Here is an 11,404-nt window from a genome sequence, read left to right on the forward strand (position 1 = left end):
GCCTTTACGAATAAAAGTAATTGAATATGAATAAAGAACAAAAGTAACAAAAAAGATTACAACACAGGAACAGGCCCTTCGGCCCTCCCAGCCTGCGCTGATCCAGATCCTTTATCTAAACCTGTCTCCTATTTTCCAAGGTCTTCTTCCCTCTGATCCCGCCCATTCATATATCTGTTTAGATGCATCTTAAATGATGCTATCGTGCCCGTCTCTACCACCTCCGCTGGCAAAGCGTTCCAGGCACCCACCACCCTCTGCGTAAAAAAGCTGAGTCCACAAAAGATCAGCTATGATCTCATTGAATGGCGGAGCAGGCTCGAGGGGCCAGATGGCCTACTCCTGCTCCTAGTTCTTATGTTCTAATCACAGCTGTGATATCATCGCTGACCAGTAATGCAACTCCTCCACCCCTTTTACCTCCCTCTCTATCCCTCCTGAAGCATGTATACCCTGGGATATTTAGTTGCCAATCTTGCCCTTCCCTCAACCAAGTCTCAGTAATACCAATAACAACAGTTTTTAAATAAGTTTTTAGATTACGTGAAAAGACATTTCAGCAGACAGTTGACATTTTCTGAATTGACAAAGAAAAATGTACATCTCTAAGAATAGCTAATACCTATAAAATCAATCATTGGAAATTGACTTAAATATGTGGTATTTCTAGCCCCCTCCCTGGGGATGTTTTCCTGCTTCTAAAATACTCTTATGGTGCATCTTGGCCAGCTTTGAAGGATGGGATTGCAGTCGCACTGGCATAAATGGGGGCTGGGTTCCCAATAATGATAATCATTTGAATGAAGGAAATGAGTGCCTCGAACACTGCTTAGCAAATAGAGGGAAAGAGGTTATCATGCAAGGGGCCAAGAAGCATTTAACCCCCAGGAAGGATGTACCCCACCTAGCGACACCTTCCCCTATTGGGCAGACAGGCACTCTGCAAATTAGGAGCGGTAATACATCGTATTGATAATGGAATGTTTATAGAACTGTCTCAAAGACAAGCTCACTAGTTGCAAATTGAATAACTTCTGAGCCTGCGCCCGATGGCTCTGTGTATGTGTTGTATGCTGGCAGCTGAACGTTAACCCTTACAGTGCCACTATGAAAAAAAAAATGTTTTAACTGTAGGATGTCTAACAAAAGGTGAATGACCCTTGGGCACAACTATTAAAACACCTGATAAGAGTCCAGATGAGAGAATATAGTGATCCATTGCACGGCTTGGTATGCTCGTGAGGATGAGCAGGCATACAATTTACAAACGCAAAGTCACTTAGGAAAGCAGACCTCATTGCATATCACTCCTTTTTATTTTTTGGTGTTGCGGGATTCGGAATGTTAGTACAGTTGACCCATAGTCAGAGGGACATTTTTAGGACGGGTTTAACTTCAGAACCCCATTTTACATTGGCCGTAAGACATCCCCCTAAGACAAAGCAAATAGGAGAAGTGATCAAAGAGGCCAAAGGAAAAAGGTAATACATGGGATTTATATTGAAATAGACGGACAAAATTGCCTGATAGAATTTTATGGCAAACAGGAGGGCAGAGTGACCTGGAAAGAGGAGCAATGTCCCGCTACTTTTGAAAGACAAGAACCTCCCCGAGAGAGCCATCATTTACTCCCTTCAATCCTGGCCCAGGTACCGGCACATCTATGGGCCCAACATAAAAATCATGTTGGAAAAGTACATTCTGCCCCAGCGTACAGAGTGCAGTTACAGAAGAAATTTGCCCTGCCCTGCTTAAAACTATGCTGGTTGGCACCGGAAGCAGAAAGATGGATAGAGGGAGTGCACTATTACAGCAAGGGGTGCTGAAGAGAACACAAAGCCCCTGTAACACCCCTATACTCCCCATTCCAAAGGTAGGAAGACCAACTAGTGATGGTTTGTGCAAGATCTCAGAGCTATCAATAAAATTGTTATCACTAATGCTCCATTGGTGCTGGACACAAATGTCATTTTGTCTTATATACCACCAACAACAGATACTTTCTCAGCATTTTTCTCCATACCATTTCACCCAGAAAGTCAATATCTATTTGCCTTTACATATCGGAATTAACAGTATTAAAGAGACTTGGACGAGTGCCAGTTGTCTGCAGGCGCAACAAACATCCCCTCAATATGATTTATTGATAGCCACAGAAGGAGGGCTAGAACATAGAACATAGAACATAGAACGATACAGCGCAGTACAGGCCCTTCGGCCCTCGATGTTGCACCGACATGGAAAAAATCTAAAGGCCATGTAACCTACACTATGCCCTTATCATCCATATGCTTATCCAATAAATTTTTAAATGCCCTCAATGTTGGCGAGTTCACTACTGTTAACTGGCTAGTTTGTCAACAGAATACCCTTTTGTTATTATCATATCTGGCAGAAAGAGGGCAGAGGGTCTGAATGGACAAACTGCAATTCTGTCAGGAGACAGTTCAGTATTTGGGATTTCAGCTGCAGCAAGGACAGTGGAGGCTTGGGTCTGAAAGAATACAGGCTGCAGCAAGGGTTCCAACTCCGCGCACAGAAAAGGAAACCTTTACCTTCCTCGGCATGGTGGACTATTGCAGGCAGTGGATACCAGACTATAGAGAGATGGACGCAGTACTGCACAAGGCTACCCTACAGGATGCGGCTTCAGTTGTCACCTGGATCCCAGAGAGGGAGCAAGCATTTTGTAACTTGAAACAAGCCATGATTAGCGCCCCTGCCTTGGGACTTCCTAATTTCAGCAAGCCAGTCACTCTTTCTGTGAATGAAGCAGGGGGATTTGCAACAAGGGTCCTGGTGCAAGAGCATGGAGGAGAGAAAATACCCCTTGCCTATTACTTGATGGCACCTATGTGCTGTGGCAAATGGTATGCCATTATGCCATGCTGCTTAAGAGCAGTAGCAGCCACGGCGGCCATTGTAGAAAAATCAGTTTTGCTGCTGCTTAATTCATCCGCAACACAGCATTTTACTGCGGCTCTATACTCTGGGTACAAAGTAATCCTCTCTAAAACCAACTTTACCAACAAGCGAGTTCCAGCTGTCAACCCTGCTACACTCTTGCCTGCGCCCTCGGAAGCAGAACATCTGTATGATCATGACTGTTTACAATTGGTTGAAACCACCACAACCCCTCAACCTGATTTATTGAGTCACCCACTAGAAAATCCAGACATCATCTTTTTCACCGATGGATCAGCAAACCGACCAAATGATATGTCCCTCCTGGCCGGCTATGTAATTGTAACTCCATTCAAGATAGTGGAAGCTTTTGCTCTGCCTTCAAGAATGTCTGCTCAAGCGGCCGAATAGTTTGCCGTTCCTAAAGCATGTATTCCAGCTAAAAATAAAACAATCAATATTTATACTGATTCCCGATCCGCTTTGAGGTAGTACATGATTTGGGCCAATTATGGAAAAACAGGGGATTCATAACATCCTGCGACCAACCTATTAAACATGCTAAATTGGTTATAAATTTACGAGATGCTGTTCAGCTGCCCAGCAAGGTAGCCATATATAGTGTGAAGCACATACTACCACAGGTGATGAAGTCTCATGCGGTAATAGATTTGCTGATAAAATAGCAAAGGACGTCGCTCTCAAACAGCAGCCACAACTACAAGCTGCTGCAGTTGAACTTCCATCCACCATAACAGAACCCATGTTAAAACAGACACAGGAGAAAGCCTCGCTACAGGAGCATCACTCTTGGCTAAAAGTGGGTTGCTATCAAGACAATCATCAAATCTAGATCCACCCAGATACCCGCGCAGTATGCCCCAGAAGTCTGTTTTAGCCACTATGTTGTCTTGCCCATGGGCGGGCTCATGTGGGCAAAGGAGGAATGACACATGCCATATGTCATGTCAAGGTATTACGGTAACAATTGAAAAAGTAGCCCGCACGTATATGATTTGTCAAAGGAATAATCGGTGATATTGGACATGTTTTCACGGTGGGGAGAGGCTTTTCCAATCAGAAGGGATGATGCTAGAACAGTGGTAAATATTCTGTTGAAGGAAATAATACCTCGGTTTGGGATACCAATGGGTATTAACAGTGACAGGGGAACTCATTTCACGAGCAAATTGACCAAAGCCCTAACAGACGCCATGGGATTTGATTGGAAATTGCATATACCATATCAGCCACAATCCTCAGGAATGGTGGAAAGGGCGAATGGAATAATTAAAACTGCAGTTGCAAAAGTGTGTCAACAAAATGGGCTGCTATGGCCAGATGCCATCCCCATAATAATGTATGCCCTGAGAAATCAGAGAAATCATAATACGGGTTTAACCCCGTATGAGATATTAATGGAATGTCCCATGACAACTGGAACTAAACCCACAATGACTCCAGCGGCAGTAGCTTTAATATGGGCAGATAAGGCATCACTAAAATATGCCCAGGCCATGTGTGAACCACTCAAAAAAAAACATGAAAAGGTGCGACAGGCTCAGATGCATCCGAAAGAGGGAAATACACACCCTTTAAACCTGGAGATCAAGTATATGTGAAAGCACTAAACAAAGATTATTTTTCTCCTTGGTGGAATGGACCCCACCAAGTGCTGCTCTGAACAGCCGTTAAAGTAAAAGAAAAGCCAGATGGGTTCCTCGCAGCTCGGTGTAAACTACATCATATGGAACTTTGAGAATACTAGCGAAACGCTGACCTGAAGAGAATGATGGTGCTTTTGTTCTTATGTATTATCATATTTATCCAACATCATGTAGAGGGTAAACTACATACCAATACCTTAATATACATGTCTCACTAATACGCAGAGAGGGTAAATAAATTCATTGTTGGGTCTGTGCACAAATTCCATGATGCTCGGGGGAGGGCTTCCCTGTGCGACTTATCCCATTCACCAGTAAAGAGATAGAAGAATGGGCTCTGAGACAAAATCGTACAGGACGTGGTGAAGACACACAGAATATGTTATATTGGAGATTAGCTAGATACGATATGAATAGGTTTGAGGAATGGTGGGGGCCGAGGTTTAATGTAACATGTCACCCACCCTCGTTGATCCTTCCCAATTATACTGGAATCTCAAAAGGAAGTATATGCTTTAAGAATCATAAAACATATGGGACCCATTCAATAGGCACGAGTCAGTGTGATCAGACCTTGAATTGGCAACCCCCTATGTTCCACCTTACAGCTAAAGGACTATTCATCTTTGATTGGTCAAGAGTTGAAAATTAAACTAGTGGAGGCTCCTGGGAAGGGGATCCAATTAGACTAATGATGACTGATAGTAAAGAAAACCTGACCGCATATAACGGCATGCATTGTATCTGTGGCCATAAGGCGTACCCTTGGTTACCAGAAAATTAGGAAGGATTCTGCTATTTGGGATATGTAGTCCCTTATGTGCATCACATTCAACAATTGCAGGACCATCTCCATCACAGGACAACACAAAGTATTATGACATGGGCACAAATGCTGGGAATAATGATACCACCATTAGAAATAGCCACTAATACATGCGAACTACACAAACTATGAGACATCCGTGAGCAGGTAGCTAATGATACTGCAGAAGCTGTTAACCAGATACAAACTGAGATAGTTGCTATAAGAGCACTTGCCCTGCAGAATAGAATGACCCTTAATTTCTTGTTAGCTGAAAAGGGAGGTACTTGTGCCCTGATTGGAAGTGACTGCTGCACATACATCCCTGATAACTCAGAGAAAATTGATAATCTGGTCGATCACATTTGTAGAGAGGTAACAAGATTACATGAAAATGAGGGATGGGACTTTGGTTTTAGATGGTAGGATCGTTAGGAAAGAAGATTGTGTTCTGGATTATAATTGCCATTGTAATTTTGATTGCCGTATGGTTACTGTTTTAATGTTGCGCAAGATATTTTTATTGTACTAACATGGGAACAGCCCTAGCCGCCTTGCCTCCTTGCTACCAGGCTCATAACATGCAGGGAACTGTCATACATCCGTTCCCCTTACATTATAAACCACCCATTCTCGACGGAGGACGCGATAATTTACTAAAAGGTGTTGATCAAAAGATCAACAAGGAGGCATAGAACATAGAACAGTACAGCACAGAACAGGCCCTTCAGCCCTCGATGTTGTGCTGAGCAATGATCACCCTACTTAAACCCACGTAACCCGTATCCCAACAATCCCCCCATTAACCTTACACTACGGGCAATTTAGCATGGCCAATCCACCTAACCCGCACATCTTTGGACTGTGGGAGGAAACCGGAGCACCCGGAGGAAACCCACGCACACACAGGGAGGACGTGCAGACTCCACACAGACAGTGACCCAGCCGGGAATCGAACCTGGGACCCTGGAGCTGTGAAGCATTGATGCTAACCACCATGCTACCGTGAGGCCCCTTTAATAGAAAATTGCATTTGTGGAAGGGAAATCAATGAGTTGCCAACTTAGAAGCATGCTGGGAAATGCTTGACTATAGTTCAACATTGCTTTTGAACTAAAATAAGTAGGTCAGATAACAAACAAAATACTGCTTAATATTTTGGTCTCGGCCTTATTATGAAAACACATTGTCCTCCAAAAGATAACAAAATGTGTACTCGAGTTGTTTTTAGCCAAGGGCAAGAACATACGTACTATGTATTTCATCTTACGTACTTTCCAAAGTCTGTTTAATATAAACGTGGCTGTTTACTTCAAGCTGTTATTTCAGACTAGAAAAATATGCTTTCTTCAATCGAATCTCAGAGTCCGGTCCCCTGGCTATGCAGCTGAAACACTCTCTCTCCGCAAATATATTTGTGTAAATAAATTCCCTTAAATCGAACCTCGAGGAATTTGTCTTTATTATAATCTCCACGACAGCTAGTCTCGGACAATGGGACAGCCTTCACGAGTACGGACTTTGAGGCGTTCATGCCCGCAAATGGCATATGAGACAAACATACCACCTTGTACCACCCGGTGTTAAATGGGCTAGCGGAACATGCAGTCCAGATATTCAAAATCAGAATGAGGAAACAGAGCTTCCGTTCCTGGGAGACTTGGCTAGCGCAATTCCTTTTATGCTACCGGACAATGACAGACACCACACGGGGCTCGCTCCAGCTGAATTGCTGATGGTCCATTGCCTTAGTATCCATTTAAGTTTGGTTATCCCGGATATTGGTGGGGAAATCTGCCAGCACCAGGATAGAGCTGGGGTTGAGGAGGTTGGCGAATGCCTTAGAGCACCTTCGCTGTCAGAGACCCGGCGTATGTCACAACTTTGGGGAAGGTGCCACATGGATCCCAGGCATCGTGTTAGCCCAGAGTGAGGCCACGTGTAAGCAAATTGAATTAGCATGTTATGTCAGCAGCCACAGCCACCTCTGCCCTGACCACTCTGCCAAGGTGGTCCATACGGAAACACCATTTCCTGGTTTGTTACAGGCCTCCAGGTGCCACACAGGCAGCCCCTGACGGCCGTTGCCGGGCTATTATATCTAAGGGTTCCTTGGATCTGCCCGCGGACATGGTTATGGACGCATAGCTGGACTTGGAGGGGGGTGTAATATTACAACCCACATGGAGGTCACTGCATCAGGACTATCAGATTCCCCGTGATCTCCACTGAATACCAACTTTCCCGGTTATGAGGGGGAGGTATTTCTCTTAACACAGGGTTAGAGCACTATGAAATTCCCAACCTGGGTGCAGATCGAGGAGGGAAACCCTCCAAGGAGTGGAAATATTGTATATCACAAATAAAACTTAACCGTTGTTTCCTACCTGCTTGGCCAATGCGAGCTGCTTTAGTGGGTTCTACAGTCGCCTATACTAAAATCAGGATGGTGAGATAACTGAGATTCCGCATGGATATCCATACAATTCTATTCACCTGCAGTAGAACCAATATCAGGACTTGATATAAGTTTCAACTTGAAATGAAATTCTTCAACAATAAATGAAGAAATAAATAAATAACAACAGATCTGCCATGATCTTTTGAATGGTGGAGCAGGCTTTATGTGCCGAATGGCCCATCCCTGTTCCTGATACATATGTTTCTTTCTCTGTTTGAAGCAGTTGCTTATACCAATTATGTTCAATACAGAAACTATTGAAATGGTTTGGAATTAGAGTCATAGAGTCAGAGAGGTTAACAGCATAGAAACAGGCCCTTCGGCCCAACTTGTCCATGCTGCCCAGTTTTTACAAATACTGTAGGCTAGTCCTAATTGCCCGCATTTGGCCCATATCCCTCTATATCTGTCTTATCCATTCTAGTAAATCTTTTCTACACTCTTTCTAGTTTAATAATATCCTTTCTATAATAGGGTGACCAGAATACACAGTATTCCAAGTGTGGCCTTACTAATGTGTTGTACAACTTCAACAACATGTCCTGTATTTAATGTTGTGACCAATGAAACCAAACATTCCGAATGCCTTCTTCACCACCCTATCTACCAACTCCACCTTAAAGGAGCTATGAACCTGTACTGTTAGATTTCTTTGTTCTGTAACTCTCCCCAACACCCTACCATTAACTGAGTCGGTCCTGCCCTGATTCAATCCACCAAAATGCATCACCTCACATTTATCTAAATTAAACTCCATGTGCCATTCATCAGCCCACTGGTCCAATTGGTCAAGATCCTGTTGCAACCCTAGATAACCTTCTTCACTATCCACTTTGCCACCAATCTTAGTGTCATCTGCAAACTGAAGATCCTTAAGAGGTCCTACACTCTCCCTGATTACTCTTTTGTCCTTTATGTATTATGATAATCTTCATTGTCACAAGTAGGCTTACATTATCACTGCAACAAAGTTACTGTGAAAAGCCCCTAGTCACCTCATTCCGGCGCCTGTTCGGGTACACAGAGGGAGAATTCAGAATGTTCAAATTACCGAACAGTGTGTCTTTTGGGACTTGTGTGAGGAAACCGGAACACCCGGAGAAAACCAACGGAGACACAGGGAGAACGTGCAGACTCCACACAGACAGTGATCCAAGCCACACACTTTTGAAAGCCTCCCGCTTAACAGCAGTCCCTTTGCCTGCCAACAGACTTCCTCAATCAACATTTGAAAGTTTTGGTTGAATACCATCAATCCCTGGACAAATAGATACTTTGTAATTATCTCTTCTTGCCAATTGTATGAACTAATTGGTCTGACTGATTCTCTTCATAAATTTCAATTGATGCCCTCATTGGGTCAGTGTGAGCTAATTAAATACATTTGAAAACAACAAGAGTCTTATCTAATTGAATAACTCATCTGATTAAAAATAACTGTCAGTCATGTGTATAGGTGAACAAACTATGTTGCCCAAGATTTTGCCGTCGCGATGACGGCGAGACTGTCAGCCCTTGACACAATTCTAGGGTACATAAAACAGTACCTTACAGGACCAGCTATGTGTAGTTAAAAACTGAAATCCAGAAGTTACTGTCAGTGATACCCTACTCCTCCATTTCTCGGGATTTTCCAGTCCTTCCCACCAGTGGGATTTACCAGTCCCGCAAAAGGTGCACTTCCTACTCCCAGCCCCCGCGCCTCCCCCCAACAGTGGGTTCCCCGACAACGTGACCGGTGAGCAACACAAACAGCCATTGACTTCAGCAGGGCCAGAAGTTCGTGCTAGCTGCCATTGGTGAGTTGCTTCTGACACTGGAAGACTGCCGGGGCTGGAAAATTCTAGCCATTGAGTGCACAATTGCTGTCTTTGCAGATAGAATCATAGTCATAGACTTATCTGTCAGAACCAGTGATTTGCTGAACAACTTCTTCGCCCTTAAAACAAAAACTAAGTTTACAAGTTTGCCGTTTCATTCCCTTCACTCTATGATAAAAATTGCATAGATTATTTGTTAAATAGTCCCTGTCTTTGATTTGCTCTTTGTTGGGGGGGGGGGGGGGGGGGGGGGGGGGGGGTGGTAGCATAGTGGGTAGCACTGTTGCTTCATAGCTCCAGGGTTGCAGATTCAATTTCCGGCTTGGGTCACAGTCTGCGTGGAGCCTGCACGTTTCCCCCCTTGTTTGCGTGGATTTCCTCCGGCTGCTCCAGTTTCCTCCCACAAGTCCCGAAAGATGTGCTGTTAGGTAATTTGGACATTCTGAATTCTTTCTCTGTGCACCCGAACAGGCGCCGGAATGTGGTGACTAGGGGCTTTTCACAGTAACTTCATTGCATTGTTAATGTGTGCCTACTTGTGACAAGAAAAGATCATTATTAAAAATATCATAAAGCAAATAATAATCAGTGCCATTTACTTCTTGCCTTCTTTGATGTGAGAATTCTTCACTGTGAATCGCTTGACAACTTCTCCGTTTCTGGACAGTGATACCCCTTGGTTGGTGTCAGAATGAAATTGATGCCATAATGGGGGAGATTGACACCACAGAGCCTGCTAGTTATTTTAGATCATAAGGAATTATTGTCCCTTTGACATTGACTGCAGAATTAGAGTCATTTTTCTCAGGATTACATGTATCAGAGTCGTTTTATTCCAGAGGAGATTTTTCAACCCAGTCCTCTTCAAACAGCTCCTTTCATAGGCAATATAGGTGGGTCATTTATCTAACCTAAAGTTAGAGGCAGTATTAAATCATAATTAGAGGAAGGTACATTGAGTGCATGTGCATGTCATTAGAACCAATCATGCAGAGGACGTTCATTTCCTAACGAGAAGGAACTATTGTCAATTAAAACATTCTGGGAACTAAATTTGGAAATTTCTGAACATGGGGACGAGGGGGGATGTTGGCAGGGCTGTGATTAGTACACCCCAATCACGCTCATGCTCATTTGGGCCATGGGAACCGTGGTTCTATTGTTTCTATGCCTGCTGAATATTAAACAAACAACGTACCAGAATTATTAACACTTCAGAGGCAGCTTGCCGAACCAGGAGAGTGCACGTTACCTCCAACCAGTTTCATTGTGAACACCGTTAAAATGAAGGGCAATAGGGAAGCTGAAAGGAGAACCACCACAAGCCACCCCTCCCATGCCCACCTTTCAGGTGATGCTTTGACTATGCTGGCTAGCTCCCTGGTGACCATGGGCTGAGGTAGTAGAATAGGTTAATGCAGAAGCACTGTTCCAAGGAGATGGGTGTGGTGCAGACAGAGAGGATCACTTGCCTTACAAGGGTTTCTGAGCCGATTAATTCACATCTCCCATCATAGAACAGTACAGCACAGAACAGGCCCTTCGGCCCTCGATGATGTGCCGAGGATTGTCTGAAACCAAGATCAAGCTATCCCACTCCCTGCCATTCTGGTGTGCTCCATGTGCCTACCCAATAACCGCTTGAAAGTTCCTAAAGTGTCCGACTCCACTATCACAGCAGGCAGTCCATTCCACACCCTAACCACTCTCTGAGTAAAGATCCTACCGCGGCCATCCCTCCTATATC

The sequence above is a fragment of the Scyliorhinus canicula genome, chromosome 8 (assembly GCF_902713615.1).
Source record: "Scyliorhinus canicula chromosome 8, sScyCan1.1, whole genome shotgun sequence".
NCBI lineage: Eukaryota > Metazoa > Chordata > Chondrichthyes > Carcharhiniformes > Scyliorhinidae > Scyliorhinus > Scyliorhinus canicula.